Source organism: Podarcis melisellensis (genome assembly GCF_964234715.1).
Source record: "Podarcis melisellensis genome assembly, chromosome: 9".
NCBI lineage: Eukaryota > Metazoa > Chordata > Lepidosauria > Squamata > Lacertidae > Podarcis > Podarcis melisellensis.
The window spans coordinates 6,090,554-6,113,257 of record NC_138541.1 but is presented as its reverse complement, the minus strand read 5'-3'; the positions used below and the strand labels follow the sequence as shown (position 1 = coordinate 6,113,257).

The following is a 22,704-nucleotide window of genomic DNA, read 5'->3' as shown; positions in this document are numbered from 1 at the left end:
CAAAGTAAAAATAATAATAAGAGAAATATGAAATAAAGTAAAGGGAAGGGGGGGACACACAAGGTTCACGTTACCTCATAAAAACAAAGTTATTCTCAAGAGACTACACAATGAATTAGATGTTACAACAAAAACTGGCCTGATACAGAGAGAAAGCAAGTGTTGTGAATACCATATAAAGCTGTATTTCATCCCTTGGATCCTTCATCCTATGGATTTTGCACCCCGAGATACCCTTAGTTTATGAGTCAATTTCTCAGAAATAAAAACAAACGCTACCATGTTGAACAAAATGAGAAAAGCCCAAAGACTTGTCCCAGCCCTGTGATACGGTCAAATGAACAGCTAGCAAAACGATGAGTTGTTTACATGCTAAGTCTGTCTTTGATGCATCCAAAACTGTCACAGTTTGGGTTCTAAAGGGCTACTGTTTCTGAAATTTCCTTTATCACCTCTTCCCAAAATTTGCACACGTGTTTGAAAGAAAATGACCCTGTAGCTGCATTTTTAAGGTGCAAGTTTACTCACAAATGCTTCATAGTAGCCCCCTTTGTGACAACCCTGTAGTATAAGTCACTAATACGAAGGATGAGCGATACTGACCTACCCTTGGGTACCAAATGAATTCATGGCAAGGAACCTAGGGAGGCTTAGATCCTGTCTAAAATATACATACTGAGTCAGGGACAGGTGCATATTAAAATAAGAGAATCAAAAAAGCCCGAAAGTTCATCCCCTTGGACTGGGCTGCGTCATTTTAAGGGGCGAAACTTAATTTTTCCACATTTCTCAAATGAAGGGTCTTAAAAATATGTTTTTGGGTGTGAGGAATTAAAATCTGCTGTTATTTTTGGGACTGGACAACATTTAGCTTAGTAAGTTTATCTTTGATGAAGAAGCACATAAACTGCTTTCAGAAAACCAGTTTTAATTTTACCTTCAGAAAATGTCGTGTAATGATTAATTGATTGCTTGGTTGGTTGTTAAACAAACACACATACATACATAACTACAAATACGTCGCAATCATTCTTAATGATTTCTATGCAATTTTACACGCATCACACTTGCCAAGCAAAACTAAACTATATTAATTTAACCGAAATATCTTTTGAACTCCCCAAGTCCTGTTACAACTTTTTAGCGCCCCACATTTGGGGAAATTTGAAAGTTGAGAAAGTCAACATTTCAGAGCAGGTTGTGAGGAACGCTGAGGAAGTGAAGATGCTAGCAGGGTGGCCGTCGGGAACCACAAAGTGTGAAAAGGGAAAGGGAAGCTTCGGTGAACTGAAATTGTTTCGCGCTGTAGATCCAATGCTTTTGACTTTCAATGCTGGCTGTTTAAGAGGGACAAGAAGTCCATTGCGGAGGGTGCAACTGCACTGACACAACCCACAAGGGCAAGTTTTCCAGATGCTTTCAGGCAGGGGCGGGGGAAACCGTTTGGCCTGAGAGCTGCATTCCCTTCTCAACAACCTTCTGCAGGACATGGGATCATGCAAGCAGCTGGCAGGGGCAGAGCAAACAATCCAGAACAAAACGAATTCAAGCTTCAAGGAAAACATTTCAGATCCTTCTCTATGTGACAGTTTGTTTCCCCCATAGTGACCTACCTACTCAATTTATAGAGCTGCCCCACAGAAGGAAGTACTCTAAAAAAGCAGGGTGGTGTAGTAGTTAAGAGTGCCGGACCAGGACCTGGGAGATCAGGGTTGAAATCCCCACTCTGTCAGGATGCTCACTGGGTGACCATGGGCCAGTCACGGCCTCTTAAGCTACTTTGAAGGGTCATTGTAGGGATTAACTGAGGAGGGGAGTGAGCCACATGTTCCCTGGGGCAAAGGGTGGGATATGAATGCAATAAATAAGCCCTTCTGCTTACCTGCTTAAGGAGGACGGTTGGGCCAGCCAGATGGAGATGCCAGCTTGGCATCCAGGTATCTCCACGTGGTCACAATTGGACCAGTGACAGTTGCAAAATGCGCCTGGCTCCTGGGGAATTTCTAGCACCGATAAGATCTACATGTGGAAGTCCCACCGCTGAGACGGTAAGCAACTTCACTGAGCCGCCTCAAAGGCCTAAGTGGTGGAAATGGCAGGATGCGAAACTGTTTAATAAACACATTCCGACGAGGAAATGTCTTTACGAATGATTTTTTTGAGGCAGACCAGCACGATCACAGGAAAAGTGAATCGGGCATGAAATAAATAACAGCTGGGATGGAATATTATGTTACAGCTGATGTGCTGATTATTATTTTTTTAATGTATTTATTTATTGAAAATGTTTTAAAGCCACCGTTCATCAATACATGATATCAGGGATGCAATCATAAAATTCTAAAACCAAAAACACAGGCAATATAAACACAGATAAAAAAGAGCCGGTAAAAAATAACAGGCTGTTTATATAAATATCAGGAGCTTTATCTGCTTATCTGTTTTCCTGCTGTTTTAATTGATGTTTGACTGTTTCCCAGCCTGGAACATTCAGACACAGGATGTTGAAATTCAGACTGTAAGCTTGTCAGGGCAGGGCTCTATTTGTCTTGTCTGCGGTAAAGCACCCTGTACTGTCTTAACTCCCACCCAATACAGAACAATAAGCTCATCAGCCAGGGATGGCGTCAGCTTCTAGGAAGCCTTTGGGCATCTCTGCCCGAGAGGGCCCCATAAACAGACCAGATGTGGCAGAGCCTAGAGGGACATGCAAACTCAGAGAGTGCCCCCAGTGTTCTCGCAAAAAAACCAAAGAGGATTTGGAGACGCACCTCACATGTGGGGCTTAGCCAGACGGGGCCTAGAGTCAAGCGAGAATCAAGAACGCAAGAATCATGAATGCTCTTGGGGAATGGGCCCCTTAACTGCTGGGGGAGGTTCTGACAGATGCCCAACTCTGCCAACCTCTGGCACCGGACGCCACACAGGCAGCTTCTCCCACCAGCACTCACTACTTGAAAGGAGCAAGAGAGAGAGGAAATGAATAAATTCTGGGCTGAAGAACTATTAATATAAATGCTGATCAAAGCCTTGCAGATTACCACCACTGCTCTCCAACTCGTTTCACTGGTGCCGTGCCCCTGGGGCAAAACGAACTTGTTCCTAGCTGGCCAAATCGCCACAAGGCCACTTTCAATTCCAGCGCACGCATACACAAAACCCCAGTGAAGTTGTTGACAATCAGAAGTTTATTTAACAAGCCACCAAGCGCGTTGGCATATGGTCTGAACGCTTCCGACTAGGAGGGTGGAATTGATTGCTGCCATATGGGCAGAGCATATTACCTGCCAAGGGGCACTTCCAAAAACACTACTCAGAACAGGCAGAAGCCTCCAAACACTCAAATTAAGGCATGTTCTGCCAGGTAAAGAGGCATGAATCATGTCTTTGAAGAACTCAAATAACCCCCCACCTCCCGTCGCTGGGCATGCTCTACAAGGGCCCTCAGATCTCAGAAAATGACGATACGTAAGTGGCCCAAGTTAGAGGAACCTCTGGCAAAGCAGCACATATGAGGGCCAAAAACTGGGTTCAGGGCCTGGTCACTTAGCAGCAAAAGTGGAGCTCATTATCCAGTCCAGCTGGGGATTAGGAAGACGAGAGAAAGAGGCAGGAGCTGCAGTCAAAATCCAAAAGAAAAAGGATTTTTTTTCTTACTATGTAAGAAAAGGAAGTAAGAAAAGGAAAAGTAAAAAAAGGAAACCGAACTGGAGAGATCAGCCCAGGCAAAAGCAGAGGAGCAGGCACGGCTTGTCTCCACTGTCTGTCCTGCTCAGAGTAGACCCACTGAAAATAATGGGCACAGTGCACTTCGGTCCATTGATTTAAATGGGACTACTCCAAGAATAGCTTAGTTGAATACAGCTCTCTATGTGCAATCTCTTCAGCAAGAGGGGAAGGATCCTGCAGCAGTGGGTCTCCTGCACTGGCAGGGAGCCAAACTAGGGGGCGCTCTCTTTGAGTTCCTTCATCCAACTCTATGGTAACATGGGTGAAACACGTAATATTTGGAAGTCTACGGAAATGTTTAAAAAGTGCCGGGCTGGGTTCAGCTAAGTTGCTGAGCTAATGGAAGAGTATAACTAAGTCTGGCTAGTCCAATAGGGCTTTCTCCCCTGTTCTTTGTCCCCTGTGACCCCTGCGTCCTCCCCAAATCTGCTTAGGTGGGGAGATGCCCTGGGAGAGGGCACAGTGGGGAGGAGAGGGGAGATGACTCAGTCTGATAAGCAGAAACGCTCACACTGATAGAACAATCGCTTTAGCACAACGCTGACTTCCACCCATCAACTCCATGGATCAGCAACTGGTGAGTCGGGACCTAATGAAAGGTTGATGGCATCACCTTTCTCCTTTAAGTAATTTCACAGAGAAGGATAAAGACAGGAGTGAGCAGAAGAGGGGGTGAAATTCACAGAGGGAGAAGGACACCAAAATGAGAGGATAACTTATTCTACAGGAGGGGTAGTCAGTGTAGTCCTCCACAGTTGTTTTGGACTTCAACTCCTAGCATCCCAGATGATTGGCCATGTTGAGTGGGACTGATGGGAGTTTTCAAAGGACATTGCATTGGCCACCCATGTTCTACAGACCGGGTCGTCTGAGGTCTGAAAACACCCACTAGTCTATAATGCATTATTAGAAGAAGTCATGTTTCAAAGGAAGGAACACTGGAGCAAATTGGCTCTCAATGAATGTGGTGGCCATTTCTTTGGCGTCTTACTGGCCAACCATTCTGACCTGCCTTGTTTTGAGCAGCAAACCGTAGAAACGCTGACCTAAAGGAGAATGGGCGACTTTCCCCGGGGTCAACTTCCTTATTATTTCTTAAAAGGGAAGGGAAATTTGCACATGAACGAAGTCTTTCCAGTTGGACATTCTGCTCTCAGGAGGAAGCAAAGTCTGCCAGTCTATAAAAGGACTTTTCGTCGTCCTTCACAACCTTCTCTGGGAAAATGAAAGGATACCCGCAAAGGGACCGCAGGGCTGTGACAGGACACTCTTTCCTTTGCCAGCGTCACCCCAGGGAGAAAGGAGAGGGAGTCAAAGACCGGCCTTTTCCACAGGCTGGTTTTGGGGCGGGCTGGCAGCAATTCTCAAGTGAAGCCTTTTTAAAAACAAAAAAAATGGCAGCATCCCAAACTGCTTAGCTCAGCAATGCTGAATTATGCTGCTTGTTTGCACAGTCATTTAAATTTTAAAATGAACAGTTGCTGCTCAACATTGTGACTCAGCTGAAAATAAAAGGCAGGGACAAATGTGAAATCAGCTGGTGTGAGGAAGAAGCGAGGCGGGTGGAGTTCACAAGATGCTCAGGGTCTGGAAACCAGCGAGAGGAAACCGCAGGTGCCAATACACACACAGCTGTCGCACGGAACACTTTCTTCAGAACTGCTGGAGATCACGTTTTCCCAGCGCTCTAATCACAATATTTACCGGGAATGTGCCATTCCTTTTCCCAGGCCAGTCAGCGCATCCATCGCTATTCAGGAGAGCATGCGGAGCCCAAAGTCCCCCAGGCACGTATTCCAAGAGTGTTAAGAACATTACAAGAGACCTGCTGGGTTGCGGCAAAGTTCCATCAAATCCAAATTTGTATTTGCAGCCGAAGCTGGGCAGATGCCACCTAGAAGCTCTGCCCTGTTACTGGCTCCCAACATTGTCAACAATTTAAGAAGGAAGTTGACAAGCTGGAAGGTGTGCAGAGGAGGGCAACCAATATGGTCAAGGGGCTGGAAACCAAGCCTTATGAGGAATGGTTGAAGGAGTTGGGTATGATTAGCCTGGAAAAGATGAGACTGAGAGGAGATATGAGAACCATCTTCAAATATCTCAAGGGCTGTCATATAGAAGAGGGAACAAAGCTTGTTTTCTCCTGCTCTGGAAGGTAGAACCCGAACCAATGGCTTCAAGTGACAAGAAAGGAGATTCGGACTCAGCATCAGAAAGAACTTTCTGACAGCAAGAGCTGCTCAACAGTGGAACAGACTCCCTCAGAAGGTTGTGGACCTGGAGGTTTTTAAGCAAAGGTTGGGCGGCCATCTATCATTGATGATCTAGTTGAGATTCCTGCATTCTATGATTCTATGTAGCGCTTTGGGCAGTGGTTCTCAACAGGTGTGGCGCCCCACACTGGTGTGGCAAGAGAGGACAATCTACAGAACATTTAAACATTTCAGTATAGTATAGCACAGTATAAAAAATATAATTGCAGACTAGGGAAAGGTATTTTTTTCAAAATGAGAGCAAGAGCATCAAATGATACTGAGGACAGCCCTAGTTGTGTTTACCAGTGTATTTCTTAGCAATTAAGAAATCAGTGTGGCACAGGCAATTTTTTATTCTGAAAGTGCAGCCCAGAGAAAAAAGTTTGAGAACCACTGACTTAGCAGTATACCGCTTCTTGAGCACTGAACTTACATGAGTGACAACTGTTAATCGACTTATCCTCCATGATTTATCCCAACCTTTTCCCCAAAGCCATCTAAGCTGGCGGCCGATCCTGACACCTTGCAGCAGAAAATCCCAGAAGTTAAGTAAAGATAAGTTATTCCTTGGGAGCTTACGATAAGCAATCGTTCACCATTTTATGGTCACTTTAAGTTTTGTTGCCAGGTATTTTTTAAAAAAAAATATGCATTTTTTCTTTTTTGATTATTTTAGAAGCAGAGATCTCTCCCAGTGTATTGCTCCAGCAGGCAATGACGCCCCAACTCAGCACAGGCAAATGCCTGACTGTTTCATGTGACTTTTTCCTCCCCTTTTAATTTTATTTTTCAAGCTGTTTGCATCCCTGCTCAGGTGCTAGAGAATTCTTACCCTGATTTTTCCTTTTTTAAAGAGCTGGTGTGCAGAAATATACGAGTAGAGCTCTCTGCTGCTGAGCCACAACACACAGCCGTCCATCATTTGGCAACGGACTGTGGATACTGCTCTTCGAGCACTGGATCACACCCAGGTTCACATGTAACACAGAGGAAAAGATCCAGGAATTTTATATCAACTGTTGCAAGGCAAATTTAAAGACAGACGCCACCAAACACCATGCAGATGAACAGGCTTCTCAGCTGCTGCGTGGCAGCCTTGGAAGATCAAGAGGAAACAAGTGCAGCCTCAAACGAAATTAAACCATTACACCAATCCAATCTTCAAAGCCACCTTTGAACTGAGATCCAGATGCTTTCTGTGCTATGAAGGGAGGGGATTTGCAGGAGGGGAGAAGAGTAAGCCTCATGTGGACTCAAATACTCAGCTGTGCCGCTGGGGTGTTTTGCAGGTGGCCAAATTGAGCAGCAGGGATTGTGAAAGAGTTAAGAGCAGCACTGCACTGTGGTTTGGATGTGGGTGGGCAGCAGATCAGTGGTGGAGCACATGCGGCGTATGTGCAGAAGGTCCCAGTTTCAATCCCTGGCCTCTCCAGTTCAAGAGGACCACAGTAGCAGACCTCTGGAGCCCCTGGAAAGCCACTCCAGACACAGCTCAGCAAACTTGGCAGACCCGTTCCCCCTCCAGATTTTCTGCACTACAACTCCCAGCGAGCCTCAGCGAGCAACACTGCTGGCTGGGACTTTTGGGAGTTGTGGTCCAACGCACCAGGTTGGGGGAGGCTAGGTAGACAATACTGGGCCAGATGGACCAGCAATCAGGCCCCACATGCACTATACATTTAAAGCAGCATCATTCCACATTAAACAGTCATAGGTTCCCCCAAAGAATCTTGGGAACTGGAATCTGTTGAGGATTATTAGGAGACCCCTGTTCTGCTCAGAGAGCTACAATTCCCAGAGCAGTTTACCTATCAACCCCTCTTCCAAGGGAACTCGTGCTCACGTAGTGTGGATGAGATGGGCTGCAGCAGGAACTATGGGTAGCACAAACATTAATGCAGGGTTCAGCAAGCAACTGATTCAGTTTCCTCCCTCTTGGGTACAACAGAAGCAGGACAGGTGCAGTTATAAAGCATCTAGCACTGCCCCGAACCAATTCTCGTGTAATCAAAGCCTAGATCGAAAGGTAAACGTCATGACATCCGATTACCATGACGTAACAGTGGTCATTGTGGATTTTGCCTTGGAGCAATGCTTCATCACAGCATTAACAGATGAATGTTAAGGGCCAGGACAAGAGGTCTCCGTTTCTTAATACAAAGACCTTTGTAGAATATTCTAAACGGAGAAAAAGGCTCACCTTTCCCCAACTCCAAGCTGGAGACAATAGAACCTAGTAGATATGTACAAGGAAACTGCAGTTTAGATACTTGAGGCAAGTAGAGAGGGGTGGGGGAAAGATGGCTTTGAGTTCTGGAAAGGACTTTTGCAGGGAGTGCCTCAGGAGGGATTCCGAAGCGCAGCAGTGAATCTGCTGTAGGGAGTGCTTAAACTACCTCGCCCACCTATGCTCAGCTTGTATTTTTGTTGTTAAAGACGCAACTATTACGGAAGCACCTTAGAGCTCCAGTCGGGATAGCTCAGTCAGCAGAGCATAATCTCAGGGTCATGGATTTGAGCCTCACCTTGGGCAAAAGATTCCTGCATTGCAGGGGTTTGGACTAGATGGTCCTCGGACCCAAATCTGCAATTCTACGATTCCGTTATCTCTCCCCCCGGAAAAAACTAAACCAGCTTAAGCACTGTGCCCCTAAAATGTCACACTCTCTGGGGAAGAATAGTATGTGTAACAGTGCCTTGGCATCATCATTTTTATTATTCATTACTTTTTTGCTCAGAGCAACTCACCAAAAAAAAAAAAAAAGTATGCACACATACCAAAATTTCCTACAATCACAGGTAACCCTTAGACGTAACTCTTAAGCTCCCAAACTCACTGGTCACAATCCCTGAACCAAGCCAGGTTCTCTTAACGTTTCTGAGTAGGTCTCTAAAATACAAAGTGCTGTGGTTTTGTGTGTGTGTGTGAATCACTGCAGAGAAAGCCCTAAAAAAGCACTTACACATGCGTTTGAAGCTTTCGACGAACTCCTCCAGGCTGCAGCAATCAGGTTGGAACCAGATTTAACCATGCTTACAGCAGACCCACCGAGATCAAGGGGATTTAAGTCAGGGATGACTATGCTCAGTCCCACGGATTTCAACAGGCCAACTCATATGACTAAACCTGGGTATAACCCACTGTTTCCAAAGTCTCGGGCTTTTTCTACAAGTATAGCTGAGCGTGAGAAAACGAAGGCGCTTCGAAGAGAACGTATAGCAGAAAGTGACAAGGGCCCATCCATTAATTGCAACGCTACAAGAAATTCCAAAGTTGCAATATGCGGCAGGGCAGGGCTGCCATGCCCCAACCTGCAACTTTCCCCCACATCCCAAGTTCTGCAGGGATATGTAGCTCAGAGGTTCCACTCTGACTCTCCTTCCAAGTCACCTTCTTGATGTACACCCTAAATAAAAGCATGCATAGGGGAAGTCGGACCAAGAAGCAGCCCACAGGTATCCCATCTACTTAACAGGCATAGCCCTACCTTACCTTACAAAGATGTTCTGAAGAGAAGCAAGAGAAACAGCATCACCCTGCACATTGCACTTCTAATGGGAAACGTTTTGGCAAACTTCGCTGCGCTGCCGAAAGCCAAGCAGTTGCTGTTTTCCCTTCCCCGAAAAAAATGCTCTCTTGCTTTGAAGACAACCTGACTTGTCTTCCGACGCAGCCGCTTCTTATGCCCTCAGAAACAGCTCCTCATTGTAAATACACCGGAGTGGATGTTATCTGATTATGCAATCATATCTGATCAAAACCCTGCTAAATTCTTGGCTTGCAACCACATTACTTGGCAATACATCCCATGTGTTAATTAGGTTATTTCCTTTTGGCATTTTTGAACTTGCATTTTAATACCAACTGTTGTACACCAAACAGGGCTCTGTTTTGTTCCTCTGCCTTTTATTTTCCCCTCTTAAGAGTAACCAAAAAGCTTCTCAACTTCTCCTTTTGTTCACGCTCAATGTTCTTAGAAAGGAGTTATGAAGAACTACAAAAAGGAACGATTTCTAGATTCTAGTGCAATCAGATCTTTACAAGCCTTAGAATGCACCACTGATTTTTTTTTTAAAAGCATTCGGCAAACAAATGTTTACTTGCCAATAGTGACAACCAAATTTACAGCCTACTATTCACCTGTATTTCCATGTTCCCCAGTTGGCTTCTCTTAGCCTCCTAACGGGCTATTTAAAAGGAGGGGAGCCACTCTGTCCTTCCTAACCTTTGCATTTTGATGCTGGTTGCAAAGAAAGGGACTTTCCTTCCAAAAAGAGCATTCCAGGCCTCTTAACTCACCTGCCTGGATTTCCTATTTGCCTATGTCAGGCAGTTAGTTCAAACCATGACTAGTTTAAAAACTATCTGACCTCATAGCCGCAGGCAAAGAACATAAACTAGTACACAACCAGCATTCCTAACTCCTTCTGAAATTACAATCCTAAATAAGCTTTGAGAGAGTTACAATCTTGGTGGATCAGGGGGATGCTATGGAAGTAGTTTATCTTGATTTTGGTAAGGCTTTTGACAAAGTCCCCCATAACAGACATATTATTTTTTGCTCTTTTGGCATCTTGGGAATTAACCAGTTTTAATGTGGCATGGTATCCATTCTTAAGGATCCATTCTTAAGAATGTATCCATTCTTAAGGAAATCAGCCCTGAATGCTCACTGGAAGGACAGATCCTGAAGCTGAGGCTCCAATACTTTGGCCACCTCATGAGAAGAGAAGACTCCCTGGAAAAGACCCTGATGTTGGGAAAGATGGAGGGCACAAGGAGAAGGGGACAACAGAGGACGAGATGGTTGGACAGTGTTCTCGAAGCTACAAACATGAGTCTGACCAAACTGCGGGAGGTAGTGGAAGACAGGAGGGCCTGGCGTGCTCTGGTCCATGGGGTCACCAAGAGTCAGACACGACTAAACGACTAAACAACAACAATGTGGCATGAGCTTCAAAGGCAACATCTATCTCCACCCGAATCATTTTAAGCTGCTAAAAGGGCTAAACTCTGTCCAACCAGGCAGAAGAAGAGAAAATGAAGGTCACTCAGGCCTTCTAGAACATCTCATAACACTCTGTGCATAGAACTCACTTGGGTTTGCCCCAATGCTTTCTAAGGCACTTCCATTTTATGGCTTTCAGGTACAGACCGGCACATGTGTCGTATTGAAACTTCCATTTTTGTAAGGGGAGATTTTGTTTATTACATTTATCACATTCCTCTCACTAGGCCACGGATTAGCTGTTCCGGCTGATAGTAGGCAGTCTCTGGGTTCTGTTACATATTGCTACGATCACCAATGTTTCATTTTCCAATGCACTTTTCTGCTGGTAAGGTGACCCCCTAAATAAAGCCGCATCTTATAAAGATGCTTCGGAGTGGTTTGCAAGGCTCAAGGCTTCAAGAAGACAGCTTAAGTGTTCTGCTAGCACCCCACTGCTAGATATGACGGGTTGGGGAATCTCAGGCCTGGGAGCTAAATGGGGCCCTCGAAGTCCACATCTGGCCCCTGGAATTCTCCCCAGACCACATCTTCCCTGGCAGGAGGTCCCTGCCTTGTGCTAAGCTCCAGAATACTGCCCCATAATTCTCAATATTTCACTTTTATCTGCTGAAATGAGGATCGTCCTCCTTGAATAGCCTAATTACTCGCACACTGGCAGCATGCTACGTGAATTAGATTAGGTAATTCAACAGGCGCCTCTTCCAAGAAAATGTTTTCACTCCCAAAATAACAAACATTGTGTGTGTGTGTGTGTGTGTGTGTGTGTGTGTGTAAAGACCAAAGCGTCACCAAGCAGCTCCTCTTCTTTTTATGGGATGTTTTAAAAAAACAGACCTAAATGACATGTTTTGGGCCTTTGATGCAGAACGTTAATTGGGACTGCAGCTTTCAACCTGCAGCAGAGCACTTCCGGGGTTTTGCCTGCAGCCTTCTGAGGCCGTAAACCCGTGGAAATGCTCGGCTATTTTAAGCAAGCAGAAAATGGTGAAAGGTGTGTGGCCTGTTGTGCAAGGCATCAGCCATAAGCCACACGGCTGTCGAGTCTCCTTGGAGCGAGCCCCACCCCCAAGCACCTTTTTTTGTAGTTTATCGACTTTGGTTTACTTGGGAGCGTGGGATTTGTTGGGTCAAATGGTGCAGGGTAGATTGCCCTGGCCTCCTGGCCCTGCTGCCAAACTCACTCAGCTGCTTGTCATCCGCTGGGGTTCTCCTTGAGCTCATGGAGTGGGCTCCGTCCTCCCTAGATTGCTCCAAATTTAAATCCCTGGCTAGCTTCCCCCAGCTGATAAGGCAGCTAATTAGATCAGGTGGTCCTCATTTGAATAAAATACAAGGAGGGGTGGCTCAACTACTATCCAAATTTGAAAGGAATTTGAAAGAGGGCAACCACCTTAGCCCCCTGGGAATGGGGACTGTGTTGTTGTTTTTTTAATCAAGGGAGTGATAAGGATGGGGGGAGGGAAATCACATGCTTAAACTTTTTTTAAAATCCCCTTTAGAATATCTAACATTTCAAGGAGACTGCTGACTAAAGCTTCTTCCCCTTTCGATGCACAGAGAGCTTATCAGCAGTTTGAAAATTGTTCACTAGGGCAAGAGTTGCAACATAGCGCATAGCCGTTGATGCCCCTGCAACAGTAATGTGGTTCTTTGGCCATTTCCTGCTCTTTTATGCTTACACAGCAAAAGGCAGAGGATGCTAAGGTCCCATCCTGTGGACGGAGGGGATCACAGTCATTTTGGGGCAACTAAACCCACAGCACCCCTTGGAGCCTGCTGACATAATCAAGGACCACCTCTCTCCATATGAGCCTATGTGGACCCTGCAAGGATCATTTGAGGCCCTTCTTCAGCTGGTACAGAATTCAGCGGCCAGGTTGCTCACCGGAGCAAGACAGTTTGAGCACCTTACACCGATCCTGGTCCGATTGCACTGGCTACCAATTAGTTTCCGGGCCCAATTTAAAGTGCTGGGTTTGTCCTATAAAGCCTTAAACGGCTCAGGCCCACAATCCCTCAAGGGCTGCCTCTCCCCATATGAACCTTCTTGGACCCTGAGATCATCTTCTGAGGCCCTCCTTCGTGTGCCTCCTCCTCAAGAGGTCCGGAGGGTGGCAACATCAGAAAAGGGCCTTCTCTGCAGTGGCTCCCTGTCTGTGGAATGCTCTCCCCAGGGACGTTCGCCTGCCGCCTTCATTATACACCTTTAGGCGCCAGGCAAAAACCTTCCTTTTTAAACAGGCCTTTGGTTGATCTGATTTACACCCTATGCCCTTTTAAATGTGTTTGTGGGAGGGGAATTTATTGATTTGTGGTGGTGGTGTTTTTATTGTGTTTTTATTTATGTTGTGAACCTCCCTGAGATCCACAGATCCAGGTGGGTATTCAGATTTAATACAGTGGTGCCTCGCAAGACGAAATTAATCCGTTCCGTGAGGCTCTTCGTATAGCGGTTTTTTCGTCTTGCGAAGCAAGCCCATTGACAGCTTAGCGGATTAGCGCTACAGCTGTCAAGCGGCTTCCAGCGATCAGCTGTTAAGCGGCTTATCAGCGGAACAGCTGATAAGCGGCTTAGCGGCTTAAGAAAAGGGCGGAAAAAGCGGAAAAAAACGCGGGGGGATGCAAGATTTTTTTCGTCTTGCGAAGCAACCCCATAGGGGAATTCGTTTTACGAAGCGCCTCCAAAACGGAAAACCCTTTCGTCTAGCGGGTTTTTCGTCTTGCGAGGCGTTCGTCTTGCGGGGCACCACTGTAAATTATAATATAATATCATAGGGATACTGGTGCCGCTGTGGTCTAAACCACTGAGCCTAGGGTTTGCTGATCAAAAGGTCGTGGTTCGAATCTCCACGACAGGGTGAGCTCCTGTTGCTTGGCCCCAGCTCCTGCCAACCTAGCAGTTCAAAAGCATGTCAAAGTACAAGTAGATAAATAGGTACCGATCCAACAGGAAGGTAAACGGCGCTTCCGTGCGCTGCGCTGCTTTCGCCAGAAGCGGCTTAGTCATGCTGGCCACATGACCTGGAAAAACTGTCTGCAGTCAAATGTCAGCTCCCTCGGCCAGTAAAGCGAGATGAGCACCGCAACCCCAGAGTCGTTTGCGACTGGACTTAACTGTCAGGGGTCCTTTACCTTTTAATATTCAGGACTACACCTAACTACCAGATCCACCCACTTTAACTGTACATTTATGGAAATGGAATAACCTAGAAATGATCTCCACAGCAACCCATGATCAAGACTCCACATACCTGGATGCCTCTGGGTGACTGTAGTAGCTAGCAGCTCTGACAGCTGCTACAGCCACTCACGGGCTGACCCTTTCCAGCAATCTCAACAGCAGCATAAACCAACCTCTGTTAGGACCCGGAGTCTTCTTGCAACAGAGAAGAACTGGTTCGTATGACTTCCGCAGCACCCTTATTTCTCTTTGCTGCCAGACCAGGCAATAATACTGCTCGGAGGGCTGGGAGAAGGTGCTCAGTGGATGCTACAGGCACTCAGAGGCTTCAGATATTCACCTTCGTGTATACCTGCATGAAGCAGCCTGTAACTCCAGGCCCTGCGTCACACTAGGCAAAAACTGCCGCAATGATATGGGGTTGGATTACAATAGCAAGTGGTGATGACTGCCCACTTACATAAATAAATGTTCCCTACATAGCGGGAGAGTGCTTTACAGCATCACCAAAACAAGATCCCTGCCCCAACAAGCTTACACTGTTGAGGTATGACTATAAAGTAAGAAGAGAACAGAAAAGAGGATGTTGGGAGAAGCAAGCATAATAAGGTGTGCGTTTGTTGAGGTTTGCTGTGGTTGTAGAAGAGTGGATTTTAAGCAAGGGCTTTGAAGAAAGGTGGGCCCCAAAGAGACGTATTTTCTCAAAACACAAAGCCCTGTGCTCAGCCCCTGTGCTTGATGACTGCCTGCCCTGCACAGAATGCCTTTGAAGCTGTGTCTTAATACAACTAGCTTTTCCAGGAGACTAGCAAATCCTTGAAGTAAATGGAAGAGGAATCACTTTGGCTGTGGGGCACCACCAGGTATTTTTTCACCGTTCAAATATGCTTCGATTTGTAACAGCACACGTCTGATGTGGAAATTACCGATGAGATATGCACAAGCCTCTCTCTCTCCCTCTCAGTAACAGCTGTCACAAGGTCACCTTTCAGAGGAGGAGGAGAATGTAAATGGGTAGAAAAAGTGGTTCATGTAGAAAAGAAAGATTCAAAATGCTAAGACCCCTGGCTTAGAAGCTAAAAAGTACCTAAAGGAAATGGAATCCAGGGGCCACAGCAAATATTACAAGATCAGATTGCATCTAAGACCCTAATGTCAGAGACAGAGTCTTTTCTTCTTAAGCCTGGAAAGGGGAACTGTTGGACAATAAATGCATCCCCCCAAAATATTGTCCATGCTTGATGGGGCTGGTTTTCCATCTCTAAGTTAAATGCAATGAAATAAATTAATTAAGGCTGCCATCCTATGCAAGCATACCTGTACGTCTCATTGAACTCACTAAGACTTACATGCAAGTGGACATGGATAGGGTAGCATTGTAAATTTAAAAGCCAAACCCCTTAGGCCAAAATATACATGAGATAACATCAATCATTAGGTTCTCTCAATTGATCTTAAGTTACAATACATCCCACTAAATGCTCTCAAAATATGGTTGGGCATTTAACCCATCAAGAAATAATTTGGTACTGGGTATTCCAGCATCAGTTAAAGACAAAGATTTTTAAAGCATTTGTTTTATTAGAACAAAAACTAAACACTTCTGTCGTCATGCATGCTAATCACAAAAGCAAAATAGTTAACTATGGCTGTGTTGCAATGAAACCAAGCTAAAAATGTGGTGAAACTGATAAATGCAGTCACATTTATAATATAGCGTGTGGTTCTGGTCCCTCCATCTCAAAAAGATTATCAGAGAGTTGGAAAAGGTGTGGAAAGAGGGCAACTAAAAATTATCAGGTAGCGGAAGCTAAAGTGTTTAGGGTATTTTGTTTTTTTTAAGAAATGACTAAGGGGGTGCAAAAATTATGCATAGCATGGAGAAAGTGAACAGTGAGAAGTTTTTCTCGCTCTCTTGTAGTACTAGTTCCGCAGCTCATACAATGGTACTGCCCACCAATAAATTCAGAACAAAGTTGAATATTTCCTAACACAGCACAATAATAAATTTACCAAATTTGTTGCCGCAAAATGTGACGAGGGCTATAACAGCTCAGATGACCTTTAAAAGGGAGGTTGGACAGATTCATATAAATGGAGCCTCCCAGATTTTGAGGCAACCTGAATACCACTTGCTGGGTGGCAACAGGGGGCAAGGACTATTGCCTTCAAGTTCTGCGTTGGGCTTCCTGGCAGCTTCCGCCTAGACACAGTGGAAACACAGTGGAAACACTAGATGGGACTTCAGTCCAATCCAAGTGGGTTGCTCTCATATTAAGATTTCCACTGCTGCTCAGTGTTTGCCTGACTTGGGGGAAAGATGCCCTCACGACTCTCCTTGCTGGCAAAATATAAAATCATGATGAAATGTCGAGGGCAATCCAACAGCAGAACATCCATGCCTTCGCAGAATATTGGCAATATCTGACCCTGATCATTAAAAAGGTGGCAAACTGACCGGTCGACTGACAGTATTTGACCTATCAATTGACTTAAATGTACTGACCTTTTCTCGAAATGTTAATGTATAACAAGAGGAGCAGGAGAGCAGGAGTTTAGATGCTCAGTTAGATTACACTCTCTCAGAAAACCAAAGCCTTTTTTTTTTTTTTTGCTTGTTAGACCACATTTTCCATTTTTAGAAGACACCAAAACACCATATCCAAGTGAGAAAATTGATTTAAAGCCTGGGTTCAAAAGATATTGACATCCCTAAGCATAAACATTATTTAGCAGTCATCGAGCGACTGCAATTTTCCACTTTTAACTAAAACATCGACTGGCAGCATGGTCCTAAGCATATTTCTGCAGAAATATATTCCCCTAGAGTTCAATAAGGCTTACTCTCTAGCAAGTGTGTTTAAAATTGCAGCCAGCTTGGTGCAGCTGTTTTGATTCAGACATTGTGTTTTGGATAATCCACCAATATGCTGTTTAACCAAGTACCTCCAATCAACACATGTTCAAATACTGTAATATTTTAAATATCTAACCAGCTGTAAACAAGACTGCATTCTTTCAGCTGTAACAGATCAGCTGTGGTAATTCTGTGCAGTCCTTGGGCAGCAGCCCTTGTGCTCTGAGCCCAATCTGTAAAATGGAACAAGCATTCTGATCCACCTCCAACCATTAGTAATGCATTACAGTATTATTTTTTTAATACTGTATATAATACAGTATTATTTTTTACAGATTGTCACCTATCCTGCCAGGGCACTGTCTGAAAATGAAAGAAAGCTCAATACATAGCACAAAGAATGATCAATGTCAATACAAAAACAAGATATAAAAGAAGCACGAGCTGTTTTTACAACCTACCAAATTCTATAGATCGACTGTGTCCTTAACTTAACCCCACACGTTATTATTTAACGTGCTTCACACCAAGCAAAGCAACACTATGCAAACATGAGATTAACAGGGTGAAAAGGAGGGCAGCCTTCTGACCTAAACTTTGGTCTTAGTAGCAGATGAGAAAGTAAAAGAGCAGATTAATAAATAGGAAGCTCCCTTATACCTTAATACCTTGTTGGGAGCCTCCCAGAGTGGCTGGGGCAACACAGACGGGCGGCATATTATTATTATTATTATTATTATTATTATTATTATTATTATTATTATTATTATTATTATTATTATTACCCAGTCAGCACCACCCACACAGACACACAGTCTGGGTTTCAGAGATGTGAAGGATTGAACCTGCAACCTTCTGAAGCCACAAGAGAGGCATTATCACTTTCCCAAATGAGCGCATACACAGAATAGTAAGAGGTCAACTACACATGACACGCAAGCATGTCTTAATAGGGGGTGCTGCTTTTAAAAGATAAAAAAAAAGAAAAGCACCCTAACACCATCACAGCTCCTTCCCTGGTTCCACAAGGTTATTTTTGCCTTACACCAATGGTGTTCAGGTGCTAGCAAGAGACCGAGGCTGCGATCCTGTGTGTGCTTGCTTGAGAGCAAGTCCCATTCAACTCAGTGGAACTTATCAGTCAATGGACTACGCTTGGGCTGCACATGTTTATACGATCGCGATATCATCCGCAACAAGGTCTCCAAACACACCCACGTTTATTAACTCAACTCTAGGAAATCCAGGTGTATCAAAAGTAAGGTGAAATTAACCAGCTGTTCCTTTGTCTGTTATCGACAGCAATTCAGGTTCTTACTGGGAGAATAAGGCTGCAAACCTAAACCCACTTGCTTCCCAGTAGACATATATAGGTTTGCACTGCACGAGAGTGTTACCAGGATGCCAGGAGAAAGTTGGATGTAGCCAGTAAAAAATAAAATATGAGCCAATGTGCAACACCCCAGCTCCTTCACTGTAAAGTCTCAACTGCCTAGTCCATATATCTGGGCCATTTTACCCCTTATTTTTATCTGTATTAATAAAGCATCATTAGCATGACTGAGATTACCTATGTACAAGTGCTTTGAAAGGTGTACTTGAAATGCGCTATGTAAATCTTAGTATCCCCACATGCAACAAGGCTTGGGCTTGATCCACACAGGGAGACACCTTTTCTCAGCAAAGCAGAGCTGAAAAATGTGTGCGCCTTGTGGATGCCCCCACCCACCCACCCACTTCCATGGTTGCTATTTTCACAGTAACCCTAAAACAACGCTGTCACACCGTGCTTAAAAAGTCCAAACACCTTACGCAGCTGTGGCTGCCAGAACCTATAAACCTCCCCATACAAGCAGGCTGAGCCTTACATGACTCCCCCCCCAAAAAAAAGGTCCATCGTGCTTGAATTTGTCTTCCAATGGTTATTAGCAATGACAGGTAAAGGGCACAGCAGATAGCATCACTCTGGATGTTGGGGGGTGTTGAGGGATAACAAAGGAAAACGACACACACACCTTCAATGCCCCATTTGCCAGGTTCCAGGCTGACCGCACTGGACTAAATGCGACCGATGGATTAAGTTCGTTATCAAACGTTTAATGGAAGATCTTGAGTATGCCTCAGACTTATTTCCCCTCTTGTCTGCTTTAACTGCGCTGCTGTTTTCATATACATCAGCAATTTGAGCAGGCTGAACTACAACCCTCTCGCAGATGAGGCATTCTCTGGAACGTTTCCATCAGCACATAACGCTGTACATACACCCGGCTAGCACATTATCTCAGCACAAAGCATGCCAGGCTGATGCCGCTGAAGCCAGTGACAAAACCCTCCTCTAGCAGTCTTATTGGGGGGGAAGCAAGCCTTTGTTTGCAGATGTCTGCCTTCTTTCCTTCCTTCAAATCCATACACACACACACACACACACACACACACACACAAAGAAAAGCACAACAGTGGGAAATCTACCACTCGGCCAATCTCTCCTACTATGCTCAATGATTCCTTCACATTTTAGGCAAATGGGATACCTAATATTACCGGGGTGTAAAGGAGAAATCAGAAGAGGAGAAAACACAGAGTCACACACCCCTTAAGAGCGTTGCAGCATTGACAAATACCATCTACCTATTAAAGAGCTGCACAGAACCTCACATTTGTTCTGGTTTTAATATAAATTTAGTGGGGGCAGGGAAGGAGCTTGGTGCGTGTGAATTTTAAAAAAACCCACAAACCCTCTCTTTCTGCTTTTGTGTCCATCATTTTGAGCGCATGCATCCCTTGCAGAAGCAACCCAGGGCATCTGATTGTAAATGAGCGTACACATGTTATCTTTTAGAAACTGACTGCTCTCATATTTCATCTTTTGTGACATTTGGAAGGGGGAAGAGAGAGAAATAATATCAGAGGGCAATTAACGGGAGGATAAAGAAGTCTTTATTCTCTGGGAAAGGGCTGGGTATGTTGTTGCTCTTGCTATTGGAATCTCACATGCTCTCATGCAGACACAGAAAGAGGAAATGATCCTGAAAAAAGGCAGGAGGTGGGGCGGTGGGAGGGAGGGAGGGAGAAAAATAGAGAGATGTGTCATTAGGAACTAAGGTGAAAAGAAAAGGAAGGAGATTCTCTGTGGGTGTAACTAGCAGGGAGGTTTCTGGTCCCCAACCCGAGCCCTCAAACAAATGGGGTGGCACTTGTCTGCAGTAAGGGACAAAACAAACATCTGCCCCCATGTACCTCCCCCCAAAAAGTATACACACAACCTTGAGCTTCAGGGAGGCTTAGGAATCATTTACAAAAAGGTTTGCTCATCGCCTTAAAGAATAACAGCAGCACCCCAAGCACACCACCTTACCTAATGGGAAAATGGGAGATACTGGGGGCAGGGTCTTCAATACCTGAAACAATACGGGGAATGCTATTCTCCCCCCCCCAAAAAAAAAAATAGGGAGGGGTGGGAGAGAAAGGGGAGGATAGGTACCTGCAGTCTCCAACAGGACCCCTCTGCAGTCTAGGCTCCCAAGCAGATTCTGGGGGAGGAACTGTGCAACAACAACCCCTCTCCCCTTTTAAATAAATAAGAACATCCCCATTTCTCCCACCCACCCAAAGCGAAAATCCTAAGAAGTGATCAAAGTGAAAGGGGAAGGGGGGAGAAAGAGAGCTTTGCTACCTCATATGACAATAGGTAAAACACACACACACAGGGACATGAGACTGAGGAGATATTGAGGAGAGGGGCTACACAGCCCATCCCCTCCCAAAGAAATAACTGGAGAACTCCCCCCCCCAGTCTGAAAATTGTGGGGAGTTTTATTGCCTCTTGCGAGAATAAGGCCACCACACATCCCCCTTCGTATTAGAATTGGGGAGGGGGTCCCCCTGGAATAATAGAAACAGGACTTCACCCACCCAAGCTGAGGATAAAGCAGAGGGGAGGGGGACGCCTTTACTACCCGACGGAAACACACACCTAGATCTAGGGGGTGTCCCTAAGTAAAATGATAAGGAGCCCCTTCCCCAAAACTGTGGGCAGGAAGGGCCCTCTCCTCCTAAAGGTTCTCAATGGGCACCCCAATATTTGGGGGAGCCCCCACATTACGGTCCTCAATAGCACCCCAGGACTGAGGGGTGGTCGTGCTCAGAATGCTCCTCAAGATCACCCCAGGATTGGGGTGGGCACCTCACAATTTGGGACGTCCCTTCACAATGGTTATCTCCGGGGTACCCCAAGTTTTGGGGGACGCCCCAGAACGGTCCTCGAGAGCACCTCGGGGGTTTCTTTTGGGGGGCGCCTCAAGGCTGCGGAGAAATGAGTGGGGTGGGGGTGCCCCTGCCTCGCGGGAGTAGGGGGCTCCTTCCCCCTCTGCCCCCCAATAATGAGCAGAGAAAGGGGCTGCCTGGAGGAGGGGGCGGAGGGAGGAAGGAAGGGAGGAAGGGGCGCTCCTGGAGGAGAGGGGAGTCGGCTGGTGGGTGCCGGGCACCCCGGGGTCCGCCTCTACCTCTCTCTTGCGGTGCCGGGGGAGAAGCGGGCGGCCGGGCAGGCGGTGGGTCGGTGGGGCGAGCGGGGCTCTCGGCTTCGCTGCGGGCGGTGCTGGCGGCGTCGCCCTGCGGACCCCGCGACGACGGCAGCTGCTGGCTCTGCGGCGGCGAGGCGACGACCGGCGGCCTGCCTGCTCCTCGGCGGCCCGGCCTCCTCCTCCGCCTCCGCCGCCGACCACGGACCGCCCACCGCCCGGCTCCTCCTCGCGGGCGGGCCCGGCTTCGGGGCCCGGCCTGACTCCGAAGGACCTCCATGGCGCCGGCAAAAGCGGAGAAGCGGAGCCGACGGAGCCGCAGCCAAGCGGCCTCTCTCCTCCTCTTCTGCTTCCCCGCGCACGGGGGTCCCTGAGCGCGTGCAGAGTTCCCCCGCGTCTGGCGGTGGTTTGCCGGCCACAAGGCCCCTTCCTTAAGACCAAGGGTAATCCAGTCCTACGGTTGCCACCCATAGGTGCCAGCTCCTTGGGGGGGCACCCACAAAACTCCCCACCCCCCCACGAAGAGGGGTCGGGCACCCATGTGTTTTGGCGCCAGGGCCGTTTAGCTACATGGCACCCACCTGTCCTGTACAAAGCAGGATTATCCCGTATTTCAGTGTAAAATGCTAGGGCCTGCATGGATACAGTTTTGTCATGTATTTCAGGTCTCGTCTTTCTGTCTTTCTTTCTTTCTCTGCCAATATATATATATAAAATTGTCCAGTTGGTCCTTAAAAAGGTAAAGGTACCCCTGCCCGTACGGGCCAGTCGTGTCCGACTCTGGGGTTGCGTGCTCATCTCGCTCAAGAGGCCGGGAGCTGGCGCCGTCCGGAGACACTTCCAGGTCACGTGGCCAGCGTGACGAAGCTGCAACTGGCGAGCCAGCACCAGTGCCGCACATGGAAACGCCGTTTACCTTCCCGCTATAAAGCGGTCCCTATTTATCTACTTGCACTTAAGGGTGCTTTCGAACTGCTAGGTGGGCAGGAGCTGGGACCGAACGACAGGAGCTCCCCCCCCCCCCGCCGCGGGGATTCGAACCGCTGACCATGCGATCAGCAAGTCCTAGGCACTGAGGTTTTACCCACAGCGCCACCCACGTCCCTTATGGTCCTTAGAGACCAACTAAGTTTGTTCTGGGTATAAGCTTTCG

At 46.4% G+C, this 22,704-nt stretch overlaps 1 protein-coding gene across 3 annotated transcripts in view; it reads right to left on the bottom strand.

The window, feature by feature from the left end:
- SMOX (spermine oxidase) overlaps positions 1–21,696 on the bottom strand; it is a 44,710-nt gene extending 23,014 nt beyond the window's left edge. For 2 of the 3 annotated variants that reach the window (XM_081925066.1, XM_081925068.1), the window contains exon 1: positions 21,537–21,696. The gene's annotated coding sequence lies outside the window, so the exon portion shown is untranslated. Of the gene's footprint in view, positions 1–9,477; positions 9,633–21,536 lie in introns of those variants that run through there. The other variant, XM_081925067.1, reaches the window with a different exon arrangement.
- Between the last annotated feature and the right edge of the window lie 1,008 nt (positions 21,697–22,704).